Source organism: Hyla sarda, chromosome 7, assembly GCF_029499605.1.
Source record: "Hyla sarda isolate aHylSar1 chromosome 7, aHylSar1.hap1, whole genome shotgun sequence".
In the NCBI taxonomy this organism is placed as follows: Eukaryota; Metazoa; Chordata; class Amphibia; order Anura; family Hylidae; genus Hyla; species Hyla sarda.
Window position 1 is genome coordinate 201,005,424 of NC_079195.1, and position 17,828 is coordinate 201,023,251.

At 42.0% G+C, this 17,828-nt stretch overlaps 1 protein-coding gene across 3 annotated transcripts in view; it reads left to right on the plus strand.

The window, feature by feature from the left end:
- The window catches only part of LRP8 (LDL receptor related protein 8), a 240,313-nt gene that overhangs the window by 38,101 nt on the left and 184,384 nt on the right, over positions 1-17,828 (plus strand). The gene's annotated exons all lie outside the window — the stretch shown is intronic.

Consider the following 17,828-nt stretch of genomic DNA (forward strand, 5'->3'; position numbering starts at 1 on the left):
GCGGCTGTGAACAGTCTTTTGTATGTGGAGTGGGGCAACGAGGGTGTTGTGAGAAGGAGAAGGAGGGGTAGGGGGGCCTTGCATTACGTAAATGGCATTTGCATGCATGTTGTGAATCCCGCCACCTATATGTGGATGTATAGAGCTGCTGTTGTATGTACCATTTTTGTCTCCTAAAAGATGTTCCCTTTCTCCATGGACGCAGTATGCGGCTGTATACCTCATGTTAGAGATGCCAGGCTGGCCATGAAGTGGACAAAGAATGTTGGAGTTTGAGCAGTTCCCGAACGCGATCAGACTGCAGAGTGTAATCCGGAACAGGAGGCTTTGTGCGGAGGGGCATGTAGGCCAGCAACTGCTCCCGGAGGGGGACGGGGGGGACGGGCAGGCGATTCAGTCTTACCTCAGATTTGTATTACCTATTCTTTAAGACAGTGGTGTCCAAACTGTGGCCCTCCAGATGTTGCAAAACTACAATTCCCAGCATGCCCGGACAGCCGTTGGCTGTCCGGGCATGCTGGGAGTTGTAGTTTTGCAACATCTGGAGGGCCACAGTTTGGACACCACTGCTTTAAGAGAAGGAATTAAATCATTACTGTCAGGTATGCGCTGAATTACAGAAGTGGAACGCCTGCAGAGTGTGGCATGTGTGTGTATATCTGTCCTGCTGGTGTAATGACAATTGAACAAAGCTAGGGGGCAGAAGATGAAATTTGGAGATACCTGGTTGTGTAACTATATACTGCATAATTCCAAAAGCCTGGCAATCATGAGCTTGTGTGCTAGCCTTAAACGGGTACTCCGGTGGAAAAACTATTTATTTATTTATTTTTTTTAAATCAACTGGTGCCAGAAAGTGAAACATATTTGTAAATTACTTCTATTAAAAAAATCTTAATCCTTCCTGTATTTATTAGCTGCTGAATACTACAGAGGAAATTCTTTTCTTTTTGGAATGCTCTCTGATGACATCACGAACACACTGTTCTCTGCTGACGTTAATATAATAATAATAATAATAATAAATCTTTATTTATTTATTGTTGTCCTTAGTGGGATTTGAACCCAAGGCCCCAGCACTGCAAGGCAGCAGTGCTAACCACTGAGCCACCATGCTGCCCTTAGGATAAATCTCCTATGCACGGTTGCTAAAATGGACAGAGATTTCAGCAGAGAGCACTGTGGTCGTGATGTCATCAGTGTTCCAAAAAGAAAGGAATTTCCTCTGTAGCATTCAGCAGCTAATAAGTACTGGAAGGATTAAGATTTTTTTTAATAGAAGTCATTTACAAATATGTTTAACTTTCTGGCACCAGTTGATTTAAAAAAGAAAAAATTGTTTTTCCACCGGAGTACCCCTTTAAAGGGGCACTCCGGTGGAAAACATTATTATTATTATTATTTTTTTTTTTTTAAATGAACTGGTGCCAGAAAGTTAAACAGATTTGTAAATGACTTCTATTAAAAAATCTTTATCCTTCCAGTACTTATTAGCAGCTGTATGCTACAGAGGAAATTCTTTTATTTTTGAATTTCTTTTTTGTTTTGTCCACAGTGCTCTCTGCTGACACCTCTGTCCGTGTCAGGAACTGTCCAGAGAAGCATAGGTTTGCTATGAGGATTTTCTCCTGCTCTGGACAGTTCCTGATACGGGCATCAGGTGTCAGCAGAGAGCACTGTGGACAAGACAAAAAAGAAATTCAAAAGAAAAGAATTTCCTCTGTAGCATACAGTCGCCAAAAAGTACTGGAAGGATAAAGATTTTTTAATAGAATTAACAAATCTGTTTTTAACTTTCTGGCACCGGTTGATTTAACATTTTTTTTTTCCACTTTTTTTTACTGTATGGGACAGAGTTTCCCAACCAGCATGCCTCCAGCTGTTGCTACAACTCCAACTCCCAGCATGGCCGGACAAGCTATACATTGGGGTACGGGAAAAAAGCAATGCTAGCATACACCATAGCCTACCTGCAATGGGACCTTTGATCTTTAAAAAACCAAACATGTTCTCCTAGTGACTATATTTGGTCTGTGTACTTTTTGTGAGGTGTCAGCAGAGAGCACTGTGGTCAGACAGAAAATAAATTCACAAAGAACTTCCTAAGTAGTATACACTAGCTAAGTACTGGAAGGATTAAAGCGGTTATCCAGGAAAAAACTTTTTTTTTATATATCAACTGGCTCCAGAAAGTTAAACAGATTTGTAAATTACTTCTATTAAAAAAATCTTAATCCTTTCAGTACTTATGAGCTTCTGAAGTTGAGTTGTTCTTTTCTGTCTAAGTGCTCTCTGATGACACGTGTCTCGGGAACCGCCCAGTTTAGAAGCAAATCCCCCATAGCAAACCTCTTCTTCTCTGTGCAGTTCCCGAGACAAGCAGAGATGTCAGTAGAGAGCACTGTTGCCAGACAGAAAACAACAACTCAACTTCAGCAGCTGATAATTATTGAAAGGATTAAGATTTTTTAATAGAAGTAATTTACAAATCTGTTTAACTTTCTGGCATCAGTTGATTTGAAAAAAAAAATAGGTTTCTTGTCAAAGTACCCCTTTAAAGTCAAAGAGCTGGGGCCGTATATATCAGAATGCCTTTTTGCCACTATCCTGACTCTCTCGTACCAACAATGTACTGTAGTGCTCTACAAGAGCGTAACCTGTATATACTTTAGGTGTATTCAGATGGTGCTGTCAAATTGTGTTTTTTTTTTTTGTTTTTTGTTTTTTACAAAATTGCTTCAAACCCATGGTGCTTTGCTGCCGCTTTATGAAAATCACAGCAAACAAGGAAAGTGTGATCCGTATACTGAATCGTATCAATGTGACCTGACAGAAAAAAACTGCAAAATGGCAAAGTTTGTTCTTTAGTACTTTCGATCCCTTGTGTTCATTTAAAGATTCAAGGCGTTTGTAAAGCACAGCATTATGTTACAGAGCAACACCAGACGGCCCCCATAGACTGCGGTTACAGACCCAGCATTGCGTACTGATGATTATTGCATCCTATTTTAAGAACTCTATTAGTCTTGACGTGTAACTTTTCTTTATATAGTGTAGACCTTTATATGGTGCAAATGCGCTGGCGGAGCAGCAGGAGAGTAAGTAAAGCTGAGTGTCAGGCTCTGTTGGTATTCTAGTATTATTAAAGGGGTATTCCAGGAAAAAACTACTTTTTTTTTTTTTTTTTCATATCAACTGGATCCAGAAAGTTAAACAGATTTGTAAATCACTTCTATTAATAAAATCTTAATCCTTCCAATAATTATCAGCTGCTGAAGTTGAGTTGTTCTTTTCTGTCTGGCAACAGTGCTCTCTGCTGACATCTCTGCTTGTCTCAGGAACTGCACAGAGTAGAAGAGGTTTGCTATGGGGATTTGCTTCTACTCTGGACAGTTCCCGAGACAGGTGTCATCAGAGAGCACTTAGACAGAAAAGAACAACTCAAATTCAGCAGCTCATAAGTACTGAAAGGATTAAGATTTTTTTAAGAGAAGTAATTTACAAATCTGTTTAACTTTCTGGAGCCAGTTGATATATATAAAAAAAAGTTTTTTCCTTGACTACCCCTTTAAAGCATCTGTGTCATATCAAAGAAAAACAAAAATGCTTATTTATGTTACTTACTAGGTCGTGCAGATGCTTTACATGTCTTATGTGTTAATCTTCAGTTTTTGTCTCGCACATCCCTCTCTTCTGCTGCTTAAAGGGGTACTCCGCTGCTCAGCGTTTGGAAAAAACTGCTCCGAATGCTGGAGCCGGCGCCGGTAGCTCGTGATGACACAGCCCCGCCCCTCATGACATCTTGCCCTGCCCCCTCAATGCAAGTCTATGGGAGGGGGCGTGACAGCCGTCACGCCCCCTCCCATAGACTTGCATTGAGGGGGCGGGGCATGACGTCACATGCTCCCTGCGCTGTTTCCAGTGTTCGGAACAGTTTGATCCAAACACTGAGCAACAGAGTACCCCTAGTGGCCTATTTTTATTTTTTATTTTTTTTAAAGCTATAATTTCTATATTTTTAGGTATGAAGTATATTAGGTTAATGTTTTGCCTAGATGTGCAACATATAAAATGTTTTTGATTCTGACTGTAGCCATTTAGAATAATAATCCAGCGACACTTATGTAGTATAGAGCCACTTGGTATTCAGAGTGTATAGCAGGGTGCACACCCATGCACCCTACATGCTGGAAGACGCACATGCTCAGTCAATCTTACCACAGCCAGCGCTCTGTATACTGATCCTATGTTTACTGCTTGGCATCTAATAGGACGGACATGGAAGTATAGCTGATGAAAAGCCTTTTGCAGGAAAGTAAGAAGGGATAGTATTGTCTGCTGCCAGAGGGGGAAGAATACTGATTCTGCTGATTCTGTCCCGAGAATGGTTGCAGCACTCCCAAAGTTGATCCATGATGGGAAAAGATATTACAGCTATGTTTCCTCGGAGACGCTTCAGGGTGTATTATATATTGTTGAGATAAAGGAACCTGTCAGTGTTTCATGCTGGAGGTGATTCGGGCAGTGGAGAACGTCTTTTGAAGCCGAGATCTCCAACCCATTCCGCAAGGCCCACCTGCAGTCCAGGATTAGAATTTTTCTTAAAGGGGTATTCCAGGCAAAAACTTTTTTTTATATATCGACTGGCTCCGGAAAGTTAAACAGATTTGTAAATTACTTCTATTAAAAAAATCTTAATCCTTCCAATAGTTATTAGCTTCTGAAGTTGAGTTGCTGTTTTCTGTCTAACTGCTTTCTGATGACTCACGTCCCAGGAGCTGTGCAGCTCCTATGGGGATATTCTCCCATCATGCACAGCTCCCGGGACGTGACATCATCATTGAGCAGTTAGACAGAAAACTTCAGAAGCTAATAACTATTGGAAGGATTAGGATTTTTTAATTGATAAATTTTTGTATCTAAGTGCTCTTTGATGACACCTGTCTCAGGAACAATCCAGAGTAGAAGCAAATCCCCATTGCAAACCTCTTCTACTCTGTGCAATTCCCGAGACAAGCAGAGATGTCAGCAGAGAGCACTGTTGCCAGACAGAAAAGAACAACTCAACTTCAGCAGCTGATAATTATTGGAAGGATTGAGATTTTTTAATAGAAGTAATTTACAAATCTGTTTAACTTTCTGGAGACAGTTGATATTTAAAAAAAAGTTTTTGCCTGGAATACCCCTTTAATTCTATTCCAATGGAAAGTTGGTGGGCCTTGAAGACTTGGTTGGGGACCATTGCTTTAAAGGGTTCTAGGTTAAAAATACACTAGACAAATACATTCACACCTCTACACACATAAATATAAGTTTACTGTACAATATTCTACTACAAGCTTTGCTCTACAGTCTCAATTTCTCATCCTCCGTGAAGATCCACAAAACGTATTACAAACTACTCTTTATGATTAATTAAAATTTTTTGTTTATACCTTTTTTGGGATAACTTTATGGAAGATCTGAGCAGTGGAGGGAGAAGATGTAACACCCATTGAGTAACATGTGATCATATTCCAGCCTGAACTGGGGGGGGTCACTATAATTGGTCTACGCCTTTCTCATCTTCCTATGCTAAAACATCACCGGGGAAGGTGCGACTGTAAACAAGAAAAAAACCACAAGAACCTCCCTAGATGTGAAGGTTTTAGAAGAGAATCTTCTCTGCGGGAAAGAATAAAGAGAATGTTAGATTAGAAATGAGGAAGTCTCTTATTATGCTCAAAGTGGCTCCAGTAGCATTCAAACATGGTCAAGCCGCGTCAGATCTTCTCCGAATCTCGGCCTTTATCGGCCATGAAAGGCGCCACTACCTGCACAGGCTTTCTGGAGAGGAATATATGAACATTTAGAAGTCCAAGATGACAAGACCCAGTATAGTGATATATATCCTCATAATGCTGCTATACACTCAGCCATGTCAGGCAGCGGTAAAGAAAGGCTAAAGTGCTCATCAAAAATTTAGCGAGAAGATGCTTTGAGCAGTAAGGAGTATATCAAAGCAACGTTCACGGCATATGATAGCCTGCATACGGTTACCAAATATGGCTGTGGTAAATAACCGCTCACTGGTGCATAGCATTCTTTTGAGAGCGATAATCATAAAGGAATGGACAAAGATCAGCATTTTTTGCCGCATTTTTATGACATTCTACATTAAATGTTTATTTTGCTTTTATGTAGTTTTTTTTCTTCTCCAGCTGCCTATAAAGTCGGGTTAAAAATGTTGCTACTTTCCTGTTATGGAATGTAACACAGCCAATAACTGGATGGTTTTTGATATGGAAACTGTTCCGATTTGTGCATTAAAAACCCGGGCTCTTTCACCTTACTAGACTTTAATTCCCCTTTAAAGTCTGTTTCCCAATCCCCCTGGCCTGTTTGCAGTTGCCGGAGGTGGCCTTGAATCCACAAAGCAGCCGAAGCGGAGAAGTTACACAGTTTACATATTTCTCATTGACTTGGGAGTTGTATGAACGGCGATGCACCGGAAGTTACGCAAATTGAGTAACTTCCTTGCTTCGAAAGCTTTTGACTTCCATCTGGGAAAACAAATGTATGAGATAGAAACCCTTTAAAGAAACATAGCTCCTGTTTACTTCATTTGGAGAGAGTGAATGGCATGAAAAAGAAGGGACCTCACTGTGTGGTTTTTCTGTGAAGCCCCCTATAAAATCATTTTACGCTTCGAGGCTGACCTATCCTCCCCTTTCCCTGTCACATACTGATAAAGTGCAGTTAGGTCACATGTCTCTAGGATGTAGATTAATCCCAGAATAAATGAACCAGTAGAGTTTTTATAGAGGTATTCTTATCGTACACATTTATGGCGTATCCACTAATGATCTGGGTCATACCTCTATAACTCACACTTGTCTTCATAACTGGTCAGGTGGCCACTGTTTGTCACATCCAGCCTGAGACTGAACGAAAAAGTAACTGGGATTGAATGAAAGTCACAGAAATAGATTGAATTGGAGTTAGGGTGCATTCACACCACCATTTGGGCATATTGCGGATAGAATAGAAAAGACTGGCTGCTGCCATATCCCTGCCGGAACTGCACTGCACCCCATTTATTCTAATGAGCCGGATGGACTCAGATAGCGACTCTGGTTGGCTCATTTATGGACAGTTTTTTTTATTTTTTTGTTGCCGGACTGACAACCATGGTCTGTTGCGTTTTCAGTCCGGCAACAAAAAACGATACGGTCCAAAAATAAGCCAACCAGAGTCACTATCTGACTCCGTCCGGCTCATTGAAATGAATGCGGTGCGGCACGGGTCCAGCGAGAATACGGCAGTGGACGGTTTTTACATTCTCCCACTGGATCCGGCTGACGTATGCCCAAATTGTGGTGTGGATTCTCCCTTAAAGGGAACCGGTCAGCACATTTAAGGGCATACAAGCAAGGGCAGAGCATGATATACATCATAATAAGGTGTCCTACCATGTGTTCATTACAGAGATTAAGCAGCAGAAATGCCAGAAAAAATATTATTAATCTGGCACACAGGGTATGCTAATGAATGTAGTAGTCATCGGGGAGGAGACTAAGCCAAACTAGTCACAGCTCTTTGTCTGTAATCCTTCTGTGCAGACATGATTGACAGCCGAAGAGACCTCTGTGTTCCAACAGGGAGTGACGTAGACTCCTCTTTGCCTATTACTAGTTGCAGCTTTGTCTCTGACCCGGTGACTTCTTGCCAACATTGGCAAACCCCTCGTGTACCAGATTAGAAAGTATTTTTACAGGCATTTGCACCTTATTTATTATTCACTTCTGTGTATCCTTACAATAATGAGGTGATCCCTTCTTTGGGCATCAGGAAAATATTAGCACGATGCTTCCTGCAGTGATCAATTTCGGAATCTTATTTAGACGTCTATCATGCCCAAACATCTGCTCTTCCAGTCCGTTCACTCGGAGCACAATTGACCTCCGTTCTCATGATTGGTGTGGGTTATTGCTGTTAGACCCCAACTTATCAGCTAGTTATCCCCAAGGGCATACTTACCACAGAGGCAGACCATGGGGCTGCAAAGGAGTCATTGGAGAGGGGGGCCCAGCCCCAGTTGGCACTAGTCCTTTTTCTGTTGGTGGAAAAACTGGGCAGAACTCCTTGAAACTGCATTGTTAACAAATTAATGGAGGTGGGGTATTGGTCAATGTTTAATGAAAAGAAAGGGTACATAAACAAACCATTCTGTCCTGGGGGGGCAAAAGACCAGTCTGTCCTGGGGGGCAAAAGACCAGTCTGTCCTGGGGGGCAAAATCAGACACAATAATAGGGGGGCCTATATCGACCTTTGGTATTGGGCCCCCTCTAGCCCACGGGTTATTCCCTCTTCTGTAGATAGGAGAGAACTTTTATTCTTTGAGTAGCCCCTTTTAAATACAGCTGTACAGTTTTATAAAGCCATAACTGTCAACCATAGACTATATACAGTACTGTATGTTGGCACTTCCGATTTCATATGGGGCATGTGGTAAAGATGTGCCACTTTTTATGCTGTACTGTGGGGCCATTTTATTTCTAGAAGTATCGCTTTTAGGAAGGAATATTTTTATAACCCGGTGACCCCTAATATGACTATGACCCTGTGGTATGCACCCATAGGGATTCTTTGTACCTATTTAAAGGCCAAATTTGGTGACAAAAGGAGCCACAGTTAAAAATCGGTACTACATGGTGTCTGTTTTTGTCATTTAGGATTGAAGAAAGCTCTGCTTTAGAAAGAAACTAAAAAAAGAAGAAAAAAAAAACATTCTAGTTTATCTGTGGGATTACTAATCTAAAACTCTGAGACATGGGGCACAATTGACTAAATAACAGAAACCTATAAAGCCATAAAAAAAGCTATTATATTACAAAGCGCCTTTAAACAATGGAGGCCTTCTAGATCTTCTCGACATAAAAGTGCTTCATATCTGCCACAAATTGACTTAGATGAGAAGCCTGGTGGGTATGCTGACTAATCCAGGATCGGTTCCAATGGTCATAAAGTGTCTGGAGAAAATTCGTTTAATGTAAATCACATTCTGGAATAAAATAGACAGTTGTAGTTTTATATATGGAGACGAGGCGCTTACTTTTTTTTATTTTGAATGTTTTTGCTCTGTTGTAACTGCATGGGCTTAACTATTGATTCGCTGTTCTGCAGCCTACAGCTGTGATGATTCTAGCGCCTGAACTGAGGAGAATCATGCTGGGAAGTAGGAGATAAAAAAAAAAAGAGCAGTGTTACATGTTTCAAGATTGACTCTTGATTCTTCCCAAGATTTGGGGGAGATGATAATGATGGGCATACTAGTTGATAAAATGGCTTTTTATAAAAATTTCCTCTAGGACATATACTGTGTGTGTTTCTCTAAAATTCCCAGATTTCGATTGTGAGCCTTAAAGGGGTACTCCTCTGATCAGCGTTTGGAACAAACTGTTCCAAACACTGGAGCCTGAGCCGGGAGCTTGTGATGTCATAGCCCCGCCCCCTCATGATGTCATGCCCCACCCCCTCAATGCAAGTCTATGGGTGGGGCGTGACTGCTGTCACGCCCCCTCCCATAGTCTTGCATTGAGGGGGCAGGATGTGATGTCATGAGGGGGCGGGGCTATGACGTCACAAACTCCCTGTGCCAACTCCAGCGTTCGCTGCTCAGCGTTTGGAACAAACTGTACCGGAGTAGCCCTTTAAGGGAGGCAGGGACTGATGTGAGAAAATATAAAATGGGCATACTATCTTGTGTAATGTGTTGGCTCTCCGAATAATATAATATAAAGATTTATCGTGGTGGTGAAATATCGGCAGTGGTGAAATACCCGTTGAATCCTTGCCACCTCCAATGCCTCTTCTTTGGTCCTCCCTGACGGCTTTACTCACTGCAGTGATGATGTGCCCGTATATATCCACACGTTCTCAGTGGCTTTATGCTGTATACTACTGAGGCCAATGAGTGGCTGCAGGAGTCATGTGGGTATACCGGCACATCACCGCTGCGGCTATACCGGCACATCACCGCTGCGGCTATACCGGCACATCACCGCTGCGGCTATACCGGCACATCACCGCTGCGGCTATACCGGCACATCACCGCTGCGGCTATACCGGCACATCACCGCTGCGGCTATACCGGCACATCATCGCTGCGGCTATACCGGCACATCATCGCTGCAGTCATGTGAACAAAGCTGACTGGCTATGGTAAGGACTAAATGGGTGAGAATATCTTAAATATTTATTCCATCACAATCCCAAGAATGAGAAATTTTTAAGTAAATAGAAAAATATTAATCATTACGTTTTTTTTTTTCCAATTTCCTGTTTCGCGGTTTGTTTTTTTTCTCCTTTTCCTGAAGTCCCTGTAATAGCATAACCGTGTAATATCCGTCTCTCCTGTGGTTATAATACCATATGCTGCAAAGTGCATATTAGGTTTGCCCTACTTTTTGACTGTCTGTGTTCATATTAGAAAAAAAAAAAAAGATTAATTTGTAATTGGCATATGCCTGCCATTATGGGTATGACCCTCTATTGAGCATCAGACATGCAAATGATTTAATTTTTACGCCATTCTCAGCAATGACCCCCGGTGTTCCCAGCTTTTTACCTGCTGCAGAATGTAATTCTCTAAATAATCTGCCCTATTAATGGAGTTCATCCGGCCTCCTCTTTGTGTCAGGTGAGCCGCCGCTAGCTTTTAAGTGTTCTCCCTGAGCTTATAATTACATATGTTTTCAGGATTGCGCTTTCATCATCTGGTGTACGGTGGGTGGGGTCCACGGGGACCTAAGGTCTTCGGAGATAATGATAATTTTCTGGTGCCAAGAGAAAGCGGCCGCCTCGGGGGAAAGATTTACTCATCGAGTTAATTTCTCCCTCTACATGTCAAAGACTGAAATACTTTATTATTTTCTGAATAGTACTTGAAGTAGCATTCACGTTCCATTTGAGGCTAGACTGTACGTACAGTACTTGAGTAAGGCCGCATTCGCATCACGATTTTTGCATCATGATTCCGATTCTGTCCTGGAAGAACTGTGTATCTAAACGTATCCAATACATGCACCTGTTTTGGTTCATTTATATTTGTGCCCAATATTTTTTATATTCTATCATCCTGATAAAAAAAAAAGAAGAAAAAAGGATTTCAATAATATCAGTTTGGGCTTTGGACTTGATAAAGGGAGGAATCCCAAAAGCTTGTCTCTACAAAATGCTGTTAGTCCAATAATAAAGGTATTACAAGATACTGCAACATTTTATGATTTGCATCTATATATATATATATATATATATATATATATATATATATATATGTATATATATATATATATATAATGGAATTCAATGGTATCAGATATATTATATACATTTTTTAACATTGTTGTCTATGAAAATCATAATAAATTAAATTACTGTACGTTTCAATCCGTTTAACCTATAATCTTTATCTATTTTATGTATTTTGTTTTATATTACACATGCACAGTAGCTTACAAATAGTGTTGAAATATTGAGAAACATATGGGCACAATTTGAAAAATGTGTAAACGTGTAAAAAGGCACTACCATACGGCGAAGAGTGCATTCACACCACGTTTTGGGGGATACGGCAGCCAGATCCAGTAGGAGAATTTTAAAAACCGTCCACTTCCGTATCCGTGCCCAACCTGCATCGCACCCCATTCATTTGAATGAGCCGGACGGAGTCGGATAATGACCCTGGTCGCCTCATTTTTGAACCATATTAGTTTTATATCTGGAACAAAAATTGTGGCAGACTACGGTTTTCAGTCCGGCAACAAAATGGGATACAGTCCAAAAATTAGCCAACCGGAGTCACGATCTGACACCATCCGGCTCATTCAAATGAATAGGGTGCAGTGCAGGTTGGGCGGGGATACGGCAGTGGCCGGTTTTTAAATTCTCCCCCCCCCCCCCCCCCCCGGATCCAGCTGCTGTATCCCCAAAATGTGGTGTGAATGAGCCCTAACAGGTTTTTAGAAACATTGGATTTGTGACATAAGATTTTAGGCCAGTTGTGATATGACTGAAGCTATGAACAGACACAATTTTTGTTTGCCCCTTTTGGCCAGAAGGGGAAAAAAAAGTTTTTACTCATTACAAGGGAGATTGGGGGCCCCGTTCTGGAGATTGGAGATTGTGGGGGTCTCAGCAGTCGGACCCTTTGCAATCAGACACTTATGCCCTGTCTTGTAGGGGCCTCTAATCCCTGAATGAACTGAGTGTTTTTTTTTTTTTTTTAAATAAATCATTTAAATGTTTTACTATATATCAATCTACTCGGCTACTGCTGCTCTATAACATGTCGTGTGCAGTTTGTACTGCGTTATCAACATGACGGGTTCCCTTTAAATCCTGAGAGGACGGCTTTCCTAAGATGCATTTTTGCTCTATTGTAAATAAGATTGTGTAGAAGGCTGCAGGCACATTCTCCACATCTCCCCAGTGTTTGTCAATGCTTTCCGCCACAGGCATCGAGAAGAACTCTATATTCACTCTGTTTAGCTCTCGCTGCTCTGAATCTTTCTTAAGCAGCGGTTATATTGTAGCATACAGCTCCAAGAAGTCTCTGAGTTTATTTTATCACTAGCTGAGTACCCGGCGTTGCCTCTTTTTTCCTTCCTAATCCTTGTTGGGGAGGAAAATCATCAACAAAGGAGGAAGCTTTTGACTTCATATTCTATCCTCATATATTGTTGTCATATCCCGACCTCATATCCCGTCCTCTACATAAATTTACCTGTAGATTTGCATGAGACTTAAAACAAAAACCCAGACCCTCACAAATGGGGGTAGTTAAGGGTTAAATTAACTATCCTATATTTTAAGTGGACATATAAGTAACATGTGACCAAGTATTATGGAAATATCTCCAGCCGTTTGGAAGTTATGCAGTAACATATATTTCCCATAGACTTGTATGGGACTTTAAATAAAAACCCCGACCCTGGCAAATGGGGTTGGTAAGGGTTAAATCACCTATCCTATGTTTGTTGTAGACATATAAGTAACATGTGGCCAAGTTTCATGTTAATATCTTTAGTCGACACACACACACATTGAGTTTTATTTATATATATATATATATATATATATATATATAGATATATAGATTGTATCTGGATTACACCACATACAAACAGAATCCTGTGACTGTTTGCTCTCTAATAGCACACTTAAAGGGGTACTCCTCTGCTCAGCGTTTGGAACAAACTTTTCCGAAAGCTGGAGCCAGGAGCTTGTGATGTCATAACCCCGCCCCTCATGATGTCACGCCCACCCCCTCAATGCAAGTCTATGGGAGGGAGTGTGACAGCCATCACGCCCCCTCCCATAGACTTGCATTGAGGGGATGGGGCATGATGTCATGAGGGGGCGTGGCTATGACGTCACAAGCTCCCCGCTCCAGCATTCGGAACAGTTTGTTCCAAACACTGAGCAGCGGAGTACCCCTTTAAAGCGTACCTGTTATATCACAGAAAATAAATGCATATATATGTTACTCACTAGGTCATGCAGATTCTTTACATACCTTTTTTTTTAAATATGTTTAGCTTCTGTATTTGGCTCACAATTCCCTCTGTTCTGCTGCTCACTCATTTTGACATCCACTACTCCGGAAGGAGCGTGTTCGAGCGATCATACCTCCTGCCATCAGACTCTTGGATAGGGGATAAGTTACTTGTCAAACCTCAAGGTATAGATATGCTTATAGTTAGCTTTAAGACTGGAGATATAGCTGGTTTTACAAGATAACCTAGTGCTTTATTTCATAGAACAATAAACTGACATCTGAGCAGGGCCCTTGCTGCAGATTCAGTAAATATACCAATAACACAATGTTTAAAATAGAATTAAGTATAAAAGAAAAATAATAATGACATAATAGGATATGATTAAAAATATGATAAAACATGCCGCCTTAAATTGTAGTTGTATTAAGACTGATAATAACGACTCAAAGTCTCAGTATGTCCATATATGATAGAAATGAGACTGTGGCCGTTCACACAGGCTGGCACGGGTTTCACTCGGCCTATAGATGGATATTACCTGTGGTCCAGACGAATAGTGCAGCTGGAAGTTGTGAGATGGTACGTGGTGACTTGACGTATTATTGTTTCTATTTATCAATTGGCACTACGGGTATGGTGCACCTCAGTACCTCGGTATAGACAGATTTCCTAATATAGTGTGAGCTGCCCAAATCTTAAAAGAAAACTTAAGTTACTTTTCGCAGCAGTACCCCTTTAAGAGACAATATACAGGTTTGAACAAAATCAACCACATAAACATATGATACACTGCTCCAAAAAATAAAGGGAACACTTAAACAACACAATGTAAAGTCAATGACACTTCTGTGAAATCACACTGTCCACTCAAGAAGCAACACTGATTTGACAATCAGTTTCACATGCTGTTGTGCAAATGGGACAGACAACAGGTGGAAATGATAGGCAATTAGCAAGACACCCCCAATAAAGGAGTGGTTCAGCAGGTGGTGACCAGAGGCCACTTCTCAGTTCCTATGCTTCCTTGCTGATGTTTTGGTCACTTTTGAATGCTGGCAGTGCTTTCACTCTAGTGGTAGTATGAGACGGAGTCTACAACCCACACAAGTGGCTCAGGTAGTGCAGCTCATCCAGGATGGCGAATCAATGCGAGCATAGTGTCTAGAGCATGGAGGCGCTACCAGGAGACAGGCCTGAACATCAGGAGATGTGGAGGAGGCCATAGGAGGGCAACAACCCAGCAGCAGGACCGCTACCTCCACCTTTGTGCAAGGAGGAGCACTGCCAGAGCCCTGCAAAATGATTTCCAGCAGGCCACAAATGTGCATGTGTCCACTCAAACGGTGAGAAACAGACTCTTAGGGCCCGACATTAACAGGTGGGGGTTGTGCTTACAGCCCAACACCGCGCAGGACGTTTGGCATTTGCCAGAGAACACCAAGATTGGCAAATTCGACACTGGTGCCCTGTGCTCTTCACAGATGAAAGCAGGTTCACACTGAGCACATGTGACCGAGTCTGGAGACGCCGTGGAGAATGTTCTGCTGCCTGCAACATCCTCCAGCATGACTGGTTTGGCGGTGGGTCAGTAATGGTGTGGGGTGGCATTTCTTTGCGGGGGGGTGCACAGCCCTCCATGTGCTTACCAGTGGTAGCCTGACTACCATTAGGTACCGAGATGAGATCCTTAGACCCCTTGTGAGACCATATGCTGGGGCGATTGGCCCTGGGTTCCTCACAATGCTAGACCTAATGTGGCTGGAGTGTCAGCAGTTCCTGCAGGAGGAAGGCATTGATGCTATGGACTGGCCACCCGTTCCCCAGACCTGAATCCGATTGAGCACATCTGGGACATCATGTCTCGCTCCATCCACTAACGCCACGTTGCATCGCAGACTCATCAGGAGCATGCCCAGGCGTTGTAGGGAGGTCATACGGGCACGTGGAGGCCACACACACTACTGAAACTCATTTTGACTTGTTATAAGGACATTACATAAAGTTGGATCAGCCTGTAGTGTCGTCTTACTTTTTGATTTTGAGTGTGACTCCATATCCAGACCTCCATGGGTTGATAAATTTGATTTTCATTGATAATTATTGTGTGATTTCGTTGTTAGCACATTCAACTATGTAAAGACGAAAGTATTTCATACGATTAGTTCATTCATTCAGATCCAGGATGTGTTATCTTAGTGTTCCCTTTATTTTTTTGAGCAGTGTACTTTAAACTAGGATTGATACTTTTCAGCTTAAAGGAGATCTCCGGCGTAAAATGATTTATCCCCTATCACAGGCGCTCAGTGAGGAGCGTGTGCTGCAGCCGGCATGGGCTTCATCCTATGGAAGCGCCAAAAAGACCTGAGTACACCTCTCGGGCATCATCGGCGCTCCCATAGAAATAAATACAACGTGTGCCATCTTACGGTAGACACACGCTCCTCACTGAGTCTGCCGCAGTCCCATCACAGTAACCGGGAGCCCCATCGGTCCGACCCCCTATGATCAGCTACTTATCCCCTATCCTGTAGAAAGGGGAAAAGTTCATTTTTGCCAGAGTAGTCCTTTTTAAGGCTATGTTCACACAGCAGAATTCATGCGATTCTGCTTCAATTTCATTAAGATTTTTTGAGGTCATGCAGAATTTCTGTTTGTTCAACACAAGGATCCGGGTGGGGGGGGGGGGGGGGGGGGAGATTCAGAATCCCATTTATTTTAATGAGGTGCTGTGCAGAATTCTGCAATAACGATTGACAGGTTCAATGCTTTTGCTCATGTTCATGTTCATTCTTCTGACAGAATCTGTGGGTAATATTGAAGTGAATTGAACTTCCTCCACAGTATTTTCTGATACTCCTTCTGCGTTATAGTACTCCGCCCCTAGACATCTTATCCCCTATCCAAAGGATGATCAGGACCCCCGCGATCTTGGCTGTGGCACCCCAGACATCCGGTGCACGGAGCAAACTTTGCTCTGTGCTGGATGACTGGGGATGTGGGGAGGCTTGTGACATGGCCACGCCCCCTCAATACAAGTCTATGGGAGGGGGCTTGCTCTAAATGAACCCTAGGTGCAGCAGGGAGATCGCAGGATCTTATACTCTCGTTTGGATAAGGGATAAAATGTCAAGGGTCGAAGTACCCCTTTAGATTCTGCCCCATTTTAAGCAGAAGACGGCATATTTTCTGCATTTCATGCATATCTTATTTTCTATTTTCTGACCAATAAGAAGAGCACCAATAAATGGGGAATAAAATATTGGGCGGTTTGGTTAGTTACTTTTTAAAAGTTCCCTTTTTTTCTTCTTTCCAGCATTTTGTGGGAATTATATATTTTGTTTTGAATAGGGATGACAGTAATTATGATTTATGGATGACCCTTTATCCATAAGGGCAGATCCCTTTTAACTCTTCAGGCCCATGAAAATGGGGCAGTTTCCATTCCCAATCCTCTTATTCTGCCTGATTAGGTCCCGACTCTTCCCATCCATCTCGTGTTTGGCATTTTTGCTTTGACTTTAAGTTTTCCCGGAACAAAAGTTTTCCCTTTTTGCAGTCAAATTCCTGCCTTTTTGCCCTGAATCACCAAGGGTTTCTTTTGAGAATAAAACAAACAGCTCTTAATGTCCTGTCTAGACTCGTACAAGGGTGTCATGATTGGGGCTTGTATTGGGGTTTGTCAGAACCCGGCACTAAGACGGAAATAGGACATCCGTCTTCAAGGAACAAAACAGCAGCTTTATCTGCAGCGGATCCCTGGACAGAATCAGTTCATTATTAATAGGGAATCGATGTGTAACAGAACAAGGACAAGCGAGGTGTGAGAACAGAGAAAACCTATTGTTCACTAGAACTATTGTGTGGCTGGCTGTATGGACCCTGCACGGTGCTGTATGGCTTCCATTTGTCACTTGGTTCAGAATTCTTAGCAGAATTAATGGGGGATCCACAAGTGGTATTGAATTGTTAGAAAAATCATCAGATGCTACAACCTCTCGGCTCTGTGCATCTGTAGACCCTGCATACTAAGAAGGGTTTTTTCCTTTTATGTTTAATTGGGACCAAAATGTACATTAAAATTCCCTCTGCTCCGTGTGCTTCTTATCCAGGCTCTACGTTTCATAGCTGATTAAATTTGTATCACTTTGGGTTCCAAAGGGAAAAACCTATATAGATTTAAAGAGCAGCTCCACCCGTTATGGGATGTTCTGTGTTGTACATTTACTCTTCCTTTGGTAGGAAACAGGAAAAACTGAGCTTCTCGGCGCTGGTCCAATGTGGTGTAA